Source organism: Aquarana catesbeiana, linkage group LG06, assembly GCF_042186555.1.
Source record: "Aquarana catesbeiana isolate 2022-GZ linkage group LG06, ASM4218655v1, whole genome shotgun sequence".
In the NCBI taxonomy this organism is placed as follows: Eukaryota; Metazoa; Chordata; class Amphibia; order Anura; family Ranidae; genus Aquarana; species Aquarana catesbeiana.
This window is the reverse complement of record NC_133329.1, coordinates 148,874,492-148,889,737: the sequence shown is the minus strand read 5'-3', so window position 1 is coordinate 148,889,737 and position 15,246 is coordinate 148,874,492. Positions and strand designations below refer to the sequence as shown.

General features: G+C 45.4%; 1 non-coding gene across 1 annotated transcript; it reads right to left on the bottom strand.

Moving 5' to 3' along the window:
• Positions 1 to 13,384: 13,384 nt before the first annotated feature.
• On the bottom strand, positions 13,385 to 13,466 carry TRNAL-UAG (transfer RNA leucine (anticodon UAG)). Its single transcript has one exon. It is a non-coding gene; the product is annotated as a tRNA-Leu (tRNA).
• Between the last annotated feature and the right edge of the window lie 1,780 nt (positions 13,467 to 15,246).

The following is a 15,246-nucleotide window of genomic DNA, read 5'->3' as shown; positions in this document are numbered from 1 at the left end:
GTTTTAGGATAGATACAATGTTGGCCCTAGGCATGGAGTCAGGTAGGCATTGACATTCTCTAGCTGAATTGAGGACCTTTAGCAGGCGTAGGAGGATAATTCCCCCATATTGTTTGAATACTTCCATGGGGAGGCCATCATCTCCAGGGGTCTTTGAGTTGGGGAAGAGGCTTAGTGCCTCCTGTAGTTCCTCAAGTTTAATCGGGGAATCCAGGAGTGTCCTCTGAGAAGTCGACAAACTAGATAGCTCAATTCCCTGCAGATAATCTTGTAGGTCAGTGGTCGAATAATTCGCCCAGGACCTGTTTCAAGTCAGAATAAAACTTCACCAACTCCTGCATAATGTGGGTGGGGGTGTTTACCAACCCCCCCCTCGGTGCGTAATGCTCCGATGGATGGGGAGGCCTTCACTATTTTTGCAAGTAGGCTACTCATCTGCTCACCCTCCTCATAAAAAGCCTATTTGTTGAAAAACCTCTTACTGTCTGCCGCCTCCTGTGCAGCCAGCCACTCTTCCCTGGCTGCATCAGAGGGGTCTGCAATAAACTCTGCCTCCAACCGGCTTACCATCTGTTCTGTCTGGTCCTTAATAGAATTTGTTTTAGATTTAATACCTGTAACCTCAGTAATCAAAATACCCCTGAGAAATGCTTTAAACGCCTCCCAGGTTAACCTCAAATCAGGATGATCCTTGTGGCACTGTCAGAACCCAGAGATTTCAGCTGTTATCCGTTCATGGGAGGGGAATAAGTTGAGCCAGAACGCGTTAAGTTTCCACTGCGCTCTAGGCAGGGAGAGGTGAGTTTTGGAAAAAAGGGAGAATTGCTTCTGCTGTGGGTTACAGCTTCGCCATGGATGAGTCCACCCCACCTCCTCCGTGAATTTCCGGGCCTTTGTGCGGGAAGTCACCGGAGGCGTGTGCTTATCCAGAGCTGGATCCATATAACCATTTAGATCCCCTATAATTATAAGGGGAATATCGGGGTGACGCAATTGATACGTCAGCAGTGTCCTCAATGCCTCCGAACTAAAAGGGGGTGGTACATATAAGGGAGCAAGTATATACTTCAGTTGATAAATTTTACACAGTAGTATCACATGTCTCCCCTCATCATCTATCAATTTTTCCAATGAATGGTATGCCCAACCCACCCAGGAGAAACCCAAGCATGATACCATTTCCAGCACAAGATGAGTCTCCTGAAGAGCATATATAGCGGGGGAGTATTTTTTGAGAATAGTGGTGACCATGCTACGTTTAAGGGGACTCTGAACTCCCCTAATGTTCCATGAAAGCAGAGGAACAGTACTCATTTATTTGCATAATTGTGGGTAATGAAGGATAAGGCATCCTTATTTTATATGTTAGTTATATGTGAGGTAGTTCGTGCTGGTATGGTGGTGGGATTCAACCATATCACAGTCTTTGCATGCGTGCTGGTTCTTTCTTGAGCTGAAGTCATGGTAGTATCATGTCAAAAAAATAACAAGAGAAGCAGTAAAACAAAAAACCAAGGTGTCCCCTTTGCTGTGTGGGGGGCGGTAAAACCCCGTCTATTAGAGGATGACCCCTCTAACCAGTAGGGGAGAGAGTGGGGGGTTGTAGAGGTAGATAGAAAAAAACTGGGTAGAAGTAGGTGGAAACAACATGGGGTTGCCCGTAGCAACTCCAACTTGAAACGCCAAGTTCTGCTTGTGTAGAACTAAAAGGTAGGTAAGACTGAAAAGTCTCTGAACTTTTTGTAGTAAATTCACTTGCTCTCATCGCTTGTGGTGTACCTGTAGGTCGCAGCTTCCCAGCCAAACGTGCTCAAACTTCTCTGTGTGTGTCCAGATTATCAGGGGTATCATGTCAGTCCTCCTCTGCTGCCCCTCTCCCTGCCTGGCGGAGGATGTGCTCATTAGCGTCTAGCTACGAGGACGCTTCAGCCGGAGTCTCAAAAAAATTAGACTGACCACCCGCCGTAATCCGGAGTTTCGCCCGGAATAGCATGGCATAGGTGGCTCGGAGCCGTTGCAGCCTTTTCTTAACATCAGTGAATCTGTATTTCAGCGGAGTAGTCAGGATAAAATGAAATGCGGGCCCCATTAAATTGAACATTGCGTCGTTCCCTTGCCTGCCGAAGCACAATTTCTTTATCTTTATAATTGAGCAGCCTGGCTATCATGGTGCGTAGCAGGTTCCCCAGTGGAAGGGGCCTGGGTGGTACTCTGTGTGCCCGCTCCACTGAGTACAGCGGGGTGAACACCTCCTTCCCAAACACCTGGAGGAGCCACTGTTCAACAAATTCTGTGGGGTCCCTCCCCTCTGTCTTTTCCAGGAGCCCCACTATGCGAATGTTGTTTTGTCTCAAACGATTTTCGATATTGTCAGATTTAAGTTCATTCGCTCTGGCAATTCTAGCTGTTATTTGTGTGTCTCTCAGTAGTGGTGTTAGTTTGCCTTCCAGCTCACTGATGTGGCCTTCTGCTCTCTTGTTTTCTGCAAGTCATGCCTAATAAACCTCAATTCTTCTTTTAGGCCTCCAAAGTGTTCCTGCAGGGTGTGCACTGATGCTGTGCACTTGTGTACCACTCTCAGTATCACAGCTAGGAGGGGTTGATCAGCCGTATCCCCCTCTTCCTCATCCTCTATGTCTGCAAGGGTCTGACTGGGGGAAGCTGCAGGGCCCTGTGCAGGTGTCTTATCCTCCGCTGGGTGTGGAACACAGCAGGGGTGTTAAGTATGTCCTCCCTGGGCCCATGTGCCGCCAGGACCGCTAATTTCTAGGCATAGTAAAGAATATCCCTTAGGGGGTCTTTCCCCGTCCCTCTGGGAGTCTTTGGGGGCTTACCCATGTCTTTCGGTTTCTCCATGCCTCGTGCGCGCTGGGAGAGAGGAGCCACAGCACCATGTTGGCATTCCGGCGGTCCTGTCTCCGTTTGTTTGCGGATCATCATGGCCCCTGCAATACTCACCGGTGTCTCCAGGTATGTCAGGGAAGGTTCCCACACAGGATCTTCTCAGATTCCGGTCTGGGCTGGGAAGAGGATCGTGGGGGATCAGTGTGGGAGCTCCGTGATGCACATCTTCTCACATGCCGCTCTTGGCCACGCCCCCTCTCTGTAGCACTTTACTTGAATGAAATAAGGAATCTGTATAGAGATTCCTAATTCATTCATAAAATGACAGTCTGATACATAGCAACACTAACAGTTTACTATAATCAGCTGTCAGTGCCAGTGGGAATATAGAAGCGATCAGTAGTGATCACTGCATGCGCCCATTCTACTACAGGGGGTCTTGGTAAACACATGTTTACCAAGCCCCAACTTCACCCCCACCCGCAGCGCCCCCCAGCCTGACAGCTTGCGGAGCTCAGTGCAGGGAGAAGATACAAGTGGCGGGAGGGGAAGGAGGGATGTGCTCTGAGCAGTGATGCATCAGGGGTGCGGGGGCCAATATGGGGGTGATCTGACTGGCAGGGGGGAAACATCTGGATCCCCCCAAGCCCCATCCAGCACTTGAAGCCGGCAGGAGTGGAAGAGGAGGGATGTCAGCTAAAGTAAACTTTACTTTAAAAAAAAAAAATTGCTTTGATACATGTCCCCAGGGCAATAGCCTGGCCCCCATACCCTTTTTATGGTCAATAAATTGCATATAAGCCTTCAAAATGGGCACTTTTGATTTTTCAAGATTGGGTCCCATAGACTTCAATGGGGTTGAGAGTTCAAGTCTGAACTTTTTCAACGTTCAAGAGTTCTGATGCAAACTCAACCGGGGGGGTGTTCGGCCCAACTCTAGTGACTACACGATCTAGCTTATTATATTAAAACAAGAATAAACTAAAATCCTGTAATGAAAATAGTACTAACATACTAAAATGCAAGCTCATAATGCATGTTTCATCCATTAAAAAATGTAATACAAAATATTAGAAAATCTACACTCTCTTTCTATATTAAAACCAATTGGTCCCAGTGTGTTCTACCATCTAGTAGACAAAAAGTATATTGCACCTATCCCCTGGATACCCTATGGTTTTTAAAAGGGTTGTAAACCCTCCTTTTTTTTTTTTTTTTTTTTAAATAACAAACATGTTATACTTACCTCCACTGTGCAGTTTGTTTTGCACAGCGTGGCCCCGAAGCTCCTCTTCTGGGGTCACGGTGGTGCTGGTAGCTTATCCCCGCATCTAGTGTCCACGTTGGAGAAGCGCTCTCCTTGGTGAATACCCGTGCGGGCGTGCTCCCAAGTCCCGCAACTGTGTCCATTCAGACAGAATGCAGGACTCGGCCCCGCTCCCCCGGCGCCGCGTCATTGGATTTGATTGACAGCAGCGGGAGCCAATGGCTGCGCTGCTATCAATCAATCCAATCAGGACACGAGATACCAGCTACAGATGATGTGCCCATTCCCAGGCAGAGGATGACAGCGTCCAGGTAAGTAAACCGGGGGTCTGGGGGGCTGCAGCACTAATAGAATGCATTAAGGTGAAAAAACATGTGGGTTTACAACCCCTTTAAATACAATCAATATATTGTAAACATGATCATGGATTCTTTTTTTCCAATTTTCTTTTAGTACTACCTATATACTGGTAGCCACAAGGACATTGGAGGGCATACACCACACACCACTCCCTCAGTATGCGCGTCATTTAATGTTTTATTTTATACTTTTTTTCAGTTGAAAAAGATATAAAATTATTATTATACAGGATTTTTATAGCGCGAAGAGTTTGCGCAGCACTTTACAACATGAGACAGACAGTGCAGTTACAATACAATTCAATACAGGAGGAATCAGAGGGACTTGCTCGCTAGAGCTTACAATCTAGGAGGGAGGGTCAAGTGGTAAAAAAGCTAATAACTGTGGGGGATGATCGGATGGAGAAAATAAAAGTACAGTTGTTAAGTAGGGCAGAATAGGCTTCTCTGAAGAGAAGGGTTTTCAGGGATTGTCTAAAAGCAAAGTAACAGATTTTTGGACAGATTGGGGCAGGGAGTTCCATAGGAGAGGCTTGGGAAAAGTCCTGAAGGTGAGCATGGGAGGAGGTGACAAGGGAACTAGAGAGCAGTCCAGGTGACAGATGCACCCTGTCAGGGTCTGGAGTGCACCGCAAGGTAGTGGACCCTATGGCAGACTTCTGCGGATGGAGCTCTAGGTGATACAGGAGAGCAGGTACTCTGTTGTACCAACACGGATGACACTGGGAGCTAGAGCATGATATTTCCCAGGGAGCAAACTCTAAGAGCCAGCGGGTGTTCACCAGAGGCCCCTAGTGGTGGGGATGGATTTAGCTGCAGTCTGGCTCCAGTTCGCGACCCCTAGGACCTCCCAGCTCATGCTCACAGTAGACTACAGGGAGGTAGAGAGGAAGCAGCAGACTGCAACAACAAAGGCTAGTCAGGAGATTGCCAAAGGTCGGGGCAACAAGCAGGTAAGGACAGTCAGGAGATAGCCAAAGGTTGGGGAAACAAGCAGGTAAGTATAGTCAAAAATAAGCCAAGATCGGTAACTGGAATTAGACATAAAACATACAGCAAGTAGCACAAGGAAGCCAGGACACACAATATTGATCAGCAGGGCTGACTTGCAGTGCACAGGTTAATATAGAGTTCCCTGAAAGGGGCTGGGGTGGAGCCATGCTTTGAGGAGAGATTACTTAAGCAGCCAGATGAGTGGCTGGCCTCTTAAGCTGAACACATGGAGAGGTAAGCTGACAGACAAACATTACTGCATATCCATGACAAGGAGGTCTTGGGAGGAACGAAGAGAACGATTTGGTTGGTATTTTGAGACTAGGTTAGTGATGGAGCTGGGGGCAGAGTATACTTCCTTCATAACTCACCTGTGGTGATTCCTCTGAAAATATTTAGAGTGGTTAATATCCTTTTCAGACTTTTGCTGTGAAATACTCCCCCCCCCCCCCCAGGATTAAGTTGGAACAACTGCAATATCCTAAAGATGACGGAGGATTGGCAGTACCCAATTCTTGGCTATACTATCTTGCAGCCCAAATGCAGCATCTGGTTGGCTCTATGTCCCATAATCCGGCAGGCTCGTCTAATGCTTATTGGCACCGGAACGGAAACTGTTCTGATGGGACTGGAGGTGCAGATGTTTCAGAAATCTAACAAACAGATGCCTACCCTTACACTTCTTCAAAAAAATATGGAACAAGGGCAGACAGTTGCAGAGGTGATGGGATTTACTGAATATAGTCCAATTTGGGGCAATCACACATACAGTATGTAGAACTGGATAAGCTACAGCAGGGGGCTAGGTGGCGCACCTTTGGTGTGACTCTTTTGTCCCATATACTGTATTTTAAAGTGGAAAAACTAAAGTAATTTCTCGAATTGCAAAACAGGTTTAATCTACCAGCAACTATGCTTTATTCATATCTTCAGCTGCAGCATGCTGTTTGTGCGCAGGGTGATGCAGGGGAGTGGGTTGTATCATCTACTCCTATTTTCCATATGTTACAATCTAGCACTGAAACTAAGGGAATCTTTTCCCAGTGTTATCAAATGCTGCTAATGGAATATTTAAAATCTCACCCCACCACGCTGATATCCCTATGGGAGAGAGATCTAGGACCACTCACAGGGGATCAGTGGGAAAAAGCTCTTCAATCGATCCCTATTTGCTCTCTAAATGTAGATGAAAAAGCGTCTCAGCTTTACATTGTACTCAGAGTACATTATACCCTGAAACAGCTTCACAGGATGGACAGATTGGCGGACCCCATGTGTGGTAGATGCAGGCGAGCCCTGGGGACCTCATCCATCTCCTTTGGCATGGCCCGAAGCTCCATCGCTACTGGAGTGGGGTACTTGTAACACTCAACCGGGTGTTTCAGATGACTGTACCTTTAGATCCGATTTGCTGTGTACTGGGTGTCCTAGAGGAGGTGATTCCAGAGGAGATGGTTAGAATTGCCTTTCCATGGGCCCTATTCCAGGCTAGAAAGGTCATTTTATTGGGATGGAAATCATCCTCACCACCCATGGTTACTTCATAGATAACCCATATGGGAAATACTCTCATGATGGAGCGTTACATTTATTAACATAGGGGGACCTCGGGCAAGTTTGAAAGGATATGGTCCCCTTTGCTCGATACGCCCAGACTATGCCCTAGAGAATTGGCAATGTCCAGAATTCTACAATGCCCTACAGGATGATTTTGTTCGGTATATTTTGTGCCAAGTGAGCTGTGTGACTGGGAAGGGACACGATTATTGTGGCTCCATGTACTTTGCCTATGTTATGAGATGTTGCATTGCTAGATGCGCTATGTATACACATCCGAAACTGAAATGTTTGTACATTGGAATTTTTTTGTATTCATTAAAAATCTTTTCTGATTAAAAAAAAAAAAAAAAAAAAAAGGTGCCAACAAAGTGGGTTAAGGGGCACTGAGAAAAATGCATGCACACGGTTCATCACGGTAAAGCAGGTGCTGTAGGCAGGCATTCTATCTAGTAATGTATGAGAGCTGGGCGCTAAAGGAGTCTCTGCCCACCTATCTTATCTCACTTATTTGCAATTGAGAACAGGAGTGCATTGGCTGGAGATATAATAGGCAAAACAACCCCTGCTTCTCTCACTTGAGTGATCTGATTTTGTGATCTGGATACTGTCTAATCTATAGGAGATGGGCTCCTCCTGGTTATACCTTTATCATTACTGGGGTATAATCCAGTAGGCCTACATCATATTTACTTACAGATACATCAGTGGGTATCACTTCTATTTCTGGTGGGACAGGCAGAATGGAGTCTTAACAATAATCCACAGACATCATTTGAAACTTACAGTATCCCTACAGACTACCGATAATGTATACTCCTGTATAAGTGTAGCCTACGTTTGCTAAAAATTGACCCAGAATATCAGCCTAAGTTTAAGTGGCTTGGACTCAATCACATCAGTAGAGGTCCTGGTTAGGCCTATGCCAGTGATATATTTTTACTGATAATAAACCTGGCGTAAATGTTCGCCCTATATTTAACAGATTGAGTTTGACCAGTGTCTACTAAACAGGTTGATTATATTTCATCTCCAGGAAAGGGGAATTCTTATAGTAATACTTCTATGCTGGCCTATCGACCATTATCCCTTTTATTAAACATAATTGACGACAGATGCAGTTTATTTTCTCCACTGCAGGTGGCGCTCATCAGCAGTGGCAATGTAATTGGAGGAGGAAGTCGAGAGGAACCTAGTTCCTCTATGGTTTTCTCATTCCTTGAATGCTGGCACCACATGTGACTTTGGCCATCTTGGGTCATGCAGAGTCTATTTAAGACCTTGGCTCTTGGGTTTGGCGCATATTTCGCATGTGGCTAGAGCACGGATAGTTCACCTGTCTGTCAGGGAGAGTGCTTAGCATCAAGGAGAGGTTCTAGACAAGTAGGGAAAGTGCAGGGACACGCCATCCTACCTGGAAGACTTCCTACTTGGGTACAGACCAGCCAGGCTGCAGTTCACCCCTCCAGACAGATACTGTTGGCACACCTGAGTCCTTCTACTACTACTACTCATCATTGTTACATCCTGTGAGGGTTCCCAGTTGGGTGCCTTCATGCTGGGCTTATTGTGTATTGCCGAACTTCAATTTCAATACAGTTCCGTTTTCTGCAACTGGACTGGGTTCTGACATTCTTGTGATGACAAAAGATACTTAGAAATCAACACAGTCAAGAAAAGCAAATTAATCTTTTTTTAGTGAAGGATTAATAGCAACAAAATTCAGTAACAAATAATTGTCACCTGCTAAGGATTTACTACAACAAATAACCCTGACAGCAGGAACAGTCAAAGATTGATAACTGATTGCAGTACAGTGGCGGCTGGTGTTCTTTTTTGGGGGGGGTGGCAAACAACCCCCAGTGGAGCTGCACTAGCACAACTGCCCCTACCGCCCCCAGCAAAACCCCCACCAACCCACCCGCTGTATGGTCAGTCCTTACCCTGGATGCGGCCATCTTCCTGTCCCTGTCCTTAAGTGTGGGGGGCTCGGGGAAAGCCTTTCCGGTGTCTTCTCCTGGAGCAGCTTTTGCAGTACGTCTCCTACCTGCTCCTCCCGGCACTAGGCATCCAATAGGATCGCCTGACGTTTTGGTCAGGAAACAGGTTTCTTACCTGCTTCCTGATTGCCGGGAGGAGGATCAGTGTTGCAACAGCGAATATTTATTCGCTGTTGCAACACACCTGGGTGGGATCGGAGCACTTCCTCTGCGACCCGAGCCCACCCTATTTTGAAGCCTACTAAAGCCTCTGGCTCTAATAAGATGCTTGAAAAAAACAAAACCCGCCACTGTAATTCATGCGCCCGGTGCCCTGAAAGGGGCCAGACACATGAATAGGGGGTGGCCTCGGCGGCCGTGGATAGATTCATGCTATGCATGAATCTATTGACTGCATGTAGGGGGGTGGCCTGGAGAGAGAGGGCAGCGCCCCGGCACCCCTAATGGACGGGGCGCCACTGTTGCAGTATAATATAAACAGTTATGTAGAACCAACAACTCTGCTTGGATTTGAGCTCTATGGATACAAGCAGAAGGAGGGCAGGGGAATGACCAGGGTCATGTCAGACCACTCTCTTCTGTCCCCTGACACCAAAGTCCAAAAGGACTGCATAAATCCTGTATTTGGTTAAATACAAATGTTATGACCCTTAGGTCTTTAAACCTATTTTTTTTAGTAGATAGCGTGCTGGGTAAAAGTATAAGCCCTTATGGCACTAATGGCTTTTATCCCTTGTGGGGGAAGGGGGGGGATATTTTGTAGTCACTCACAAGAAAGGAAGGCTAGCTCTTTGATGATATGCTTGAAATGTCCTGAAGGGTGATGTGAAGTATGCTTGTGGTGTCTTGATAAGCAGGGTAAACACTGTCACTGCTCAGTAAAGAGTAAGTGTAGCGCAAAGTTCTCCTACAAGTTTAGTCAGAAAAAAAAGACAACGGTGTCTGCATGCAGTGTCCTTTGCTATATGAAGATGGGCAAGTGCCCGCTCACCAGTCCCTGCGACCTTTGGTGTTGAAAAGTGGCATTAGGGCTCTGTGGCAGGCCTCTGCTGAGCCTGGCTCAAGGAATGGCGCTTAACCTCGTGTCGAACCATGCCGCAGCCCAGCTGGATCTGGCTGCGACTCAGCCGCAGTACAGTCTAACACTGAGTCACTCCTTGCAGATTCAGACCGTGGTCCCAAGAGAGCGATTCCGTCCCCACACAGGCTTTTTATTCCCACTTCCAGCATTCTGTTCTACTTCCCCTGCCGGATGGGATTTGTAAGCCATACCAGTCTGACTGAATATAGAACTTGACTCCTTGGACTACATGCCCCAAGATGCTTTGCTCCATTCCTAGTTCTCATTCCCACTGATTTCAGGATGTGACATAGAGTCCAGGCTGGGCACTAGGAGGAAAAATTTCACTGTGACAACACTGCAGCATGTCTCCTGAATATGCAGGTGATTTTAGCCAGCTCCTGGCTACAAAACCTTTTGTTTTAACAGAAGTGTTGATGGATTTGAGAGTTGTCCCTCCTTATTTTACTCTAGACAAAACCTGCTTTCTTAGCCATATCACTTATCTTCCTCTAATATGCTTCTGCTGATTTATCTTCAGTATGTCTAGCTTGTCCATATATTTAGGGCAATTTTTTTTCATTTTCTGACAAATCTCCCATCAATACTCGATTTCTCGAGAAAAATTAGTCTATAGAAAATTCTTTAAATATATATCCTGCCATGCTGTTGCCCACTGCTTTCATACAAATCTAAATATGTCATTAGCCTGAAGCTTCATGTGCCCCTGAGCAGTTTTTTTTTGCAAACCCAACTGGATTCTTTTTTAAGGATATCTCAGTCCCTCTAATATGGCTCTCATTTTGTGGGGACTAAAGGGTACATGCTACTTAATTTGAGAACTAGGGATCACTTTAAAAAAAATTGCTTTGTGAATTTCTCAACATTCGCGGAAGCGTAATGAATAATTTAAACCATGTTTGTAATAGGGGCGGCACAGTGGTGTAGTGGTAGCACTCTCACCTAGCAGTAAGAAGGGTCACTGGTTCAAATCCCAACCATGACACTACCTGCTTGGAGTTTGCATGTTCTCCCTGTGCCTGCGTGGGTTTCCTCCGGGTACTCTGGTTTCCTCCCACACTCCAAAGACATGCTGGTAGGTTAGTTGGATCCTGTCTAAATTGTCCTAGTATGTATGTATGAATGTGAGTTAGGGACCTTAGATTGTAAGCCTTTGAGGGTAGGGACTGATGTGAATGTACAATGTAAAGCACTGTGTAAATTGACAGCGCTATATAAGTACCTGAAATAAATAAATAAATATGTGTTTAATAGTTTTCTTGTTGCCTTTCAATGGTCAAATGTATCAATCCCTAACATCCGATCCTGAAAGAAAAAAAGCTTAGAAACATTCGACCAGAGATAACAGGCTAAATATATTCAGCCAACAGGGGACATGATATGAAGAAGACTTGTGCAGTCTATGGAGAATCTTATGCAGCTGAACAAATGGGTGAATGGTCAAACGAACCTCCAGCTGAAAAGTGAAGCAAAACATTTAGCAGTGATATTATTACCACTGCTAAATGTGACAGCTTCCTCCTGGTTATTAGGGAGCTGGCTTCCACCATTATCATACCTCCCAACATTTTGAGATGGGAATGAGGGACACCTACTAGCAAACGTATGCAGGCATAGGACACGCCCCCTGCCACACCCCCTTAAAGGAGAATTAACCCCAAAAAAGTTTAATTAAAGGGCTTTTTTTACCTCTACTATTCCTTTATATTGGCTTTTAAAATTTACAAATGCAGCAATTTAGAATTTAGATGAAAGGTTTAGCACTGGGAAACACTTTTAAGATAAAAAGTGCATTTTATATACAACTACATGGATCAGACCAAAATGAGGGACAAATGAGGGGGAAAGAGGGACAAAGGGACATTGCTCCAAATCAGGGACAGTCCCTCAAATCAGGGACAGTTGGGAGCTATGCATAATCCAAACAACCAGTATCTCATCCCTGCCTTCCTGACTGACAGGTGAATGTATAAAAACAGTGGGGATAGTGTAAAAAAAAAAAAAGTGTGAGGTCCCCCCAAAATGACATATCAGACCCCTCAGTCGGTTGTGTTTTTTTGGGAACCTTCGGAGGGGAGGACCATACAATGCTTTTTTTTAACATCCCGTCAGGGTGAACGTAAACAAACTATGTGACATAGAATAGTTCTGGATTCCAGGAATGCTGCACATAAGACCCCTTTCACACTGGAGGCGTCTTTCAGGCGCTACAGCGCTAAAAATAGCACCTGCATAGCGCCTGAAAAAAAGCCTCAGCTGCAAACCCAGTGTGAAAGCCCGAGTGCTTTCACACTGGGGCGCTGCGCTGGCAGGGCGTCACAAAAAGTCCTGCCAGCAGATTCTTTGCGTGAATACATCGCTCCTCCACCGCTCCTCCCCATTGAAAACAATGGGGCAGCGCTTCTATACCGCCGGCAAAGCTCTGCTGCAGCGATGTTTTGCGGGTGGATTTAACCCCTTTTCAGCTGCTAGCGGGGGTTAAAACCGCCCTGCTGTCGGCAGAATAGCGCCGCTAAAACGATGGTAAAGCAGTGCTAAAAATAGCACCGCTTTACCGCTGACGCCCGGGGCGGCTCAGTGTGAAAGGGGTCTAAACATGGACTAACACTTTGGCAGCTTACCTTGCTGGCATATAATGGTCTGCATCCCTAGCGGCGATTAGTTCTGCCCACTCCTTGCTGACTCACCAAAATATTATGGATATTTCTGATTGAGACACAGAAAATCAAACTAAGTATGCAATTACATGAGAATAGAAAAAAACACAAGAGACAGGGCACGGTTCTGTCAGGGTATCTGTTCTAACTGGTATATTATGAATTTCTATGCCACAGATGAATATGTGATGAATATGTGAAAAGTTCAGAACCCCCAAGAATTGGAAGTATTTGAGAAAAATATTCTCACACAAGAGGTGTAAAAAATTAGCTGTAATTCCACTAGAGGGCGCTGCACGCCGAGTTATCAGCATATGCACCAAACTACCAACATTCCCCTAATATACCGGATTTCCTGCTGAAGATGCTTTTGGTCTGACTCTGTATTGTCCTATCTGAGAAGCATTAGAAAAGAATATTGCACACAATAAGAAATCTCTGCAAAAGGCAATGTTGGAAATATAACACGTAGAGTGACAAGTATTAGCACTGTGCACAGCTGAGGTAATGTGTGAACACTTTTCTTAAAGACGGCTCCCCTATTCTCTAATACTATCACTGCAGCCTTATATTGGAGTGTGCATGCTGTGGGGGAAATAAGAAATAAAAAACAGGGAAAAATTATCTGGCAGCGGTGGGATTCGAACCCACGCCATCGAAATGACTGGAGCCTAAATCCAGCGCCTTAGACCACTCGGCCACGCTACCATTTCAGACTAACATTTTGGTTTCTATTCTTAACAGATACAATATTACACGTTTCATGTACTGAGCACACATATTTTACAGTATATGCAAGGTATGTATTATTTTCATATAGTAAACCTGTATGTTGTCTGTTTGTCACAGAACTCCATGCACTTCTTTTTTTTTTAACAGAAAATTTTATTAAACAAATCAGCATTACTTTACAGAGTGATTTAAAACATTCAAAGTATAGAAGAAAATGACATTAAAATCAACCTTCAACCTGTAGTCATTGCCTATCAGATATTCCAATTGTGCAAATATCAGAAGTATCACTTAACAGTACACCTTAATACATTATAGTATTATAGCATCGTAGATAAACTTACATAAGTAACCATTTTCAATCCAACCTGATAGGGGGGAAGGAGGAGGAAAGGGGAGGGGGGGAAGAGGGGGGGGAAGAAGAACGAAGGAAAGGCAAGGGGGGGGAAGAGGGAACAGGCAGCGGGAGAGCAGTCAAAGAGACACTAGATTTCCTCCAACCAGTTTCATAGCATAATAATTATGCGAGAGGGGGTTCCGGGGCCCCAGAGGCATCTACCCAAGAGGACCAGATCTTATCAAACTTTCCTGGACATTGCCTACTTTCATATGTCAATCTGTACAGGGGAAGTACCATGTTCACTGACCTTTTCCATGATGCCAAAGTAGGAGGCTCTGCCTTTTTCCATACCATTAATATTTCACGCCTAGCATAATATAATGCGAAGGTAAGACACAGTTTACTATATCTGTCTCCCTCAATATCCTCCAAATGGCTAAGTCCATGCACTTCTTTGGTTTACAAACTAATGTCAATTGTAACCACAAAGTGGCACTGTTGTTATAAATAAGAGTACTTTGTTAGAAATGTACTTTAGAAAAATGAAAACCAAAGTCTAGTCATCAATATTTGCAGGGCTGGAAAAAAACTGTTGATAAAAGGCCCCATTCACATTTCACGTAGCAGGGAGTCACCCAATTTTGTGTGGGCGATTTTGACACAAATTCCGCTTGTCACACTTAGGGCAGACCCTTCAGTTGAAAGGGCCGTCCTATGCACGTTCATCACCAAAAAGAAGCTCCTGCTCCTTTTTGGGCGACAAGCTTCACGCGCTTTTTTTGTAATTCCTTTATTTAGCCAACAGTTGCATTATACTAGTGAAGATATAAGTAAGGCAGGCAACAATGACATACAGTCAGTATGCTATGTCCGCCCTTAGACAGGGAAAGTTGACACATGTGCCATGCCTGGCACATGTCCTCAATTTGTTGGTGCAGTGTTTCCTAAATAGGTACCCAGGGTTGGAAGATCTGCTGTACCGATTTCAGGCAGTCATACACAGCCAGTGCTTGGTTGGCTGAAGCGGGAATTCCACCTGCCCGTAAACAGCCTGATTTGTGACATGCCCACCAGGTGTAACTCGACTTTGGCAATGCTACAGCAGCTAGACATGCAGCAGAGGGCTGTTAACAAGTACCTGTGTGAGTATGGCACAACGACAGGGTCAGGCAGGCTCGGCTTTTTTTCCCCACACCAATGGCTGCTCATAAAGAATGCATGCACTGTATTGTCACCATTTGAGGAGGCCACAAGGATGGTGAGCCGTGACAGTGCATGCATCAGTGACACAATCCCTGTTGTGTTCCTGCTGGAGCAGACTCTGCGTGGCATTATGGACAGGACACTCGAGGCAGAGCAGCGGGAGGAAGAGGAGGATTTCCTTTCCTCTCAAGGCCCCACTTTATGCAGACTCCA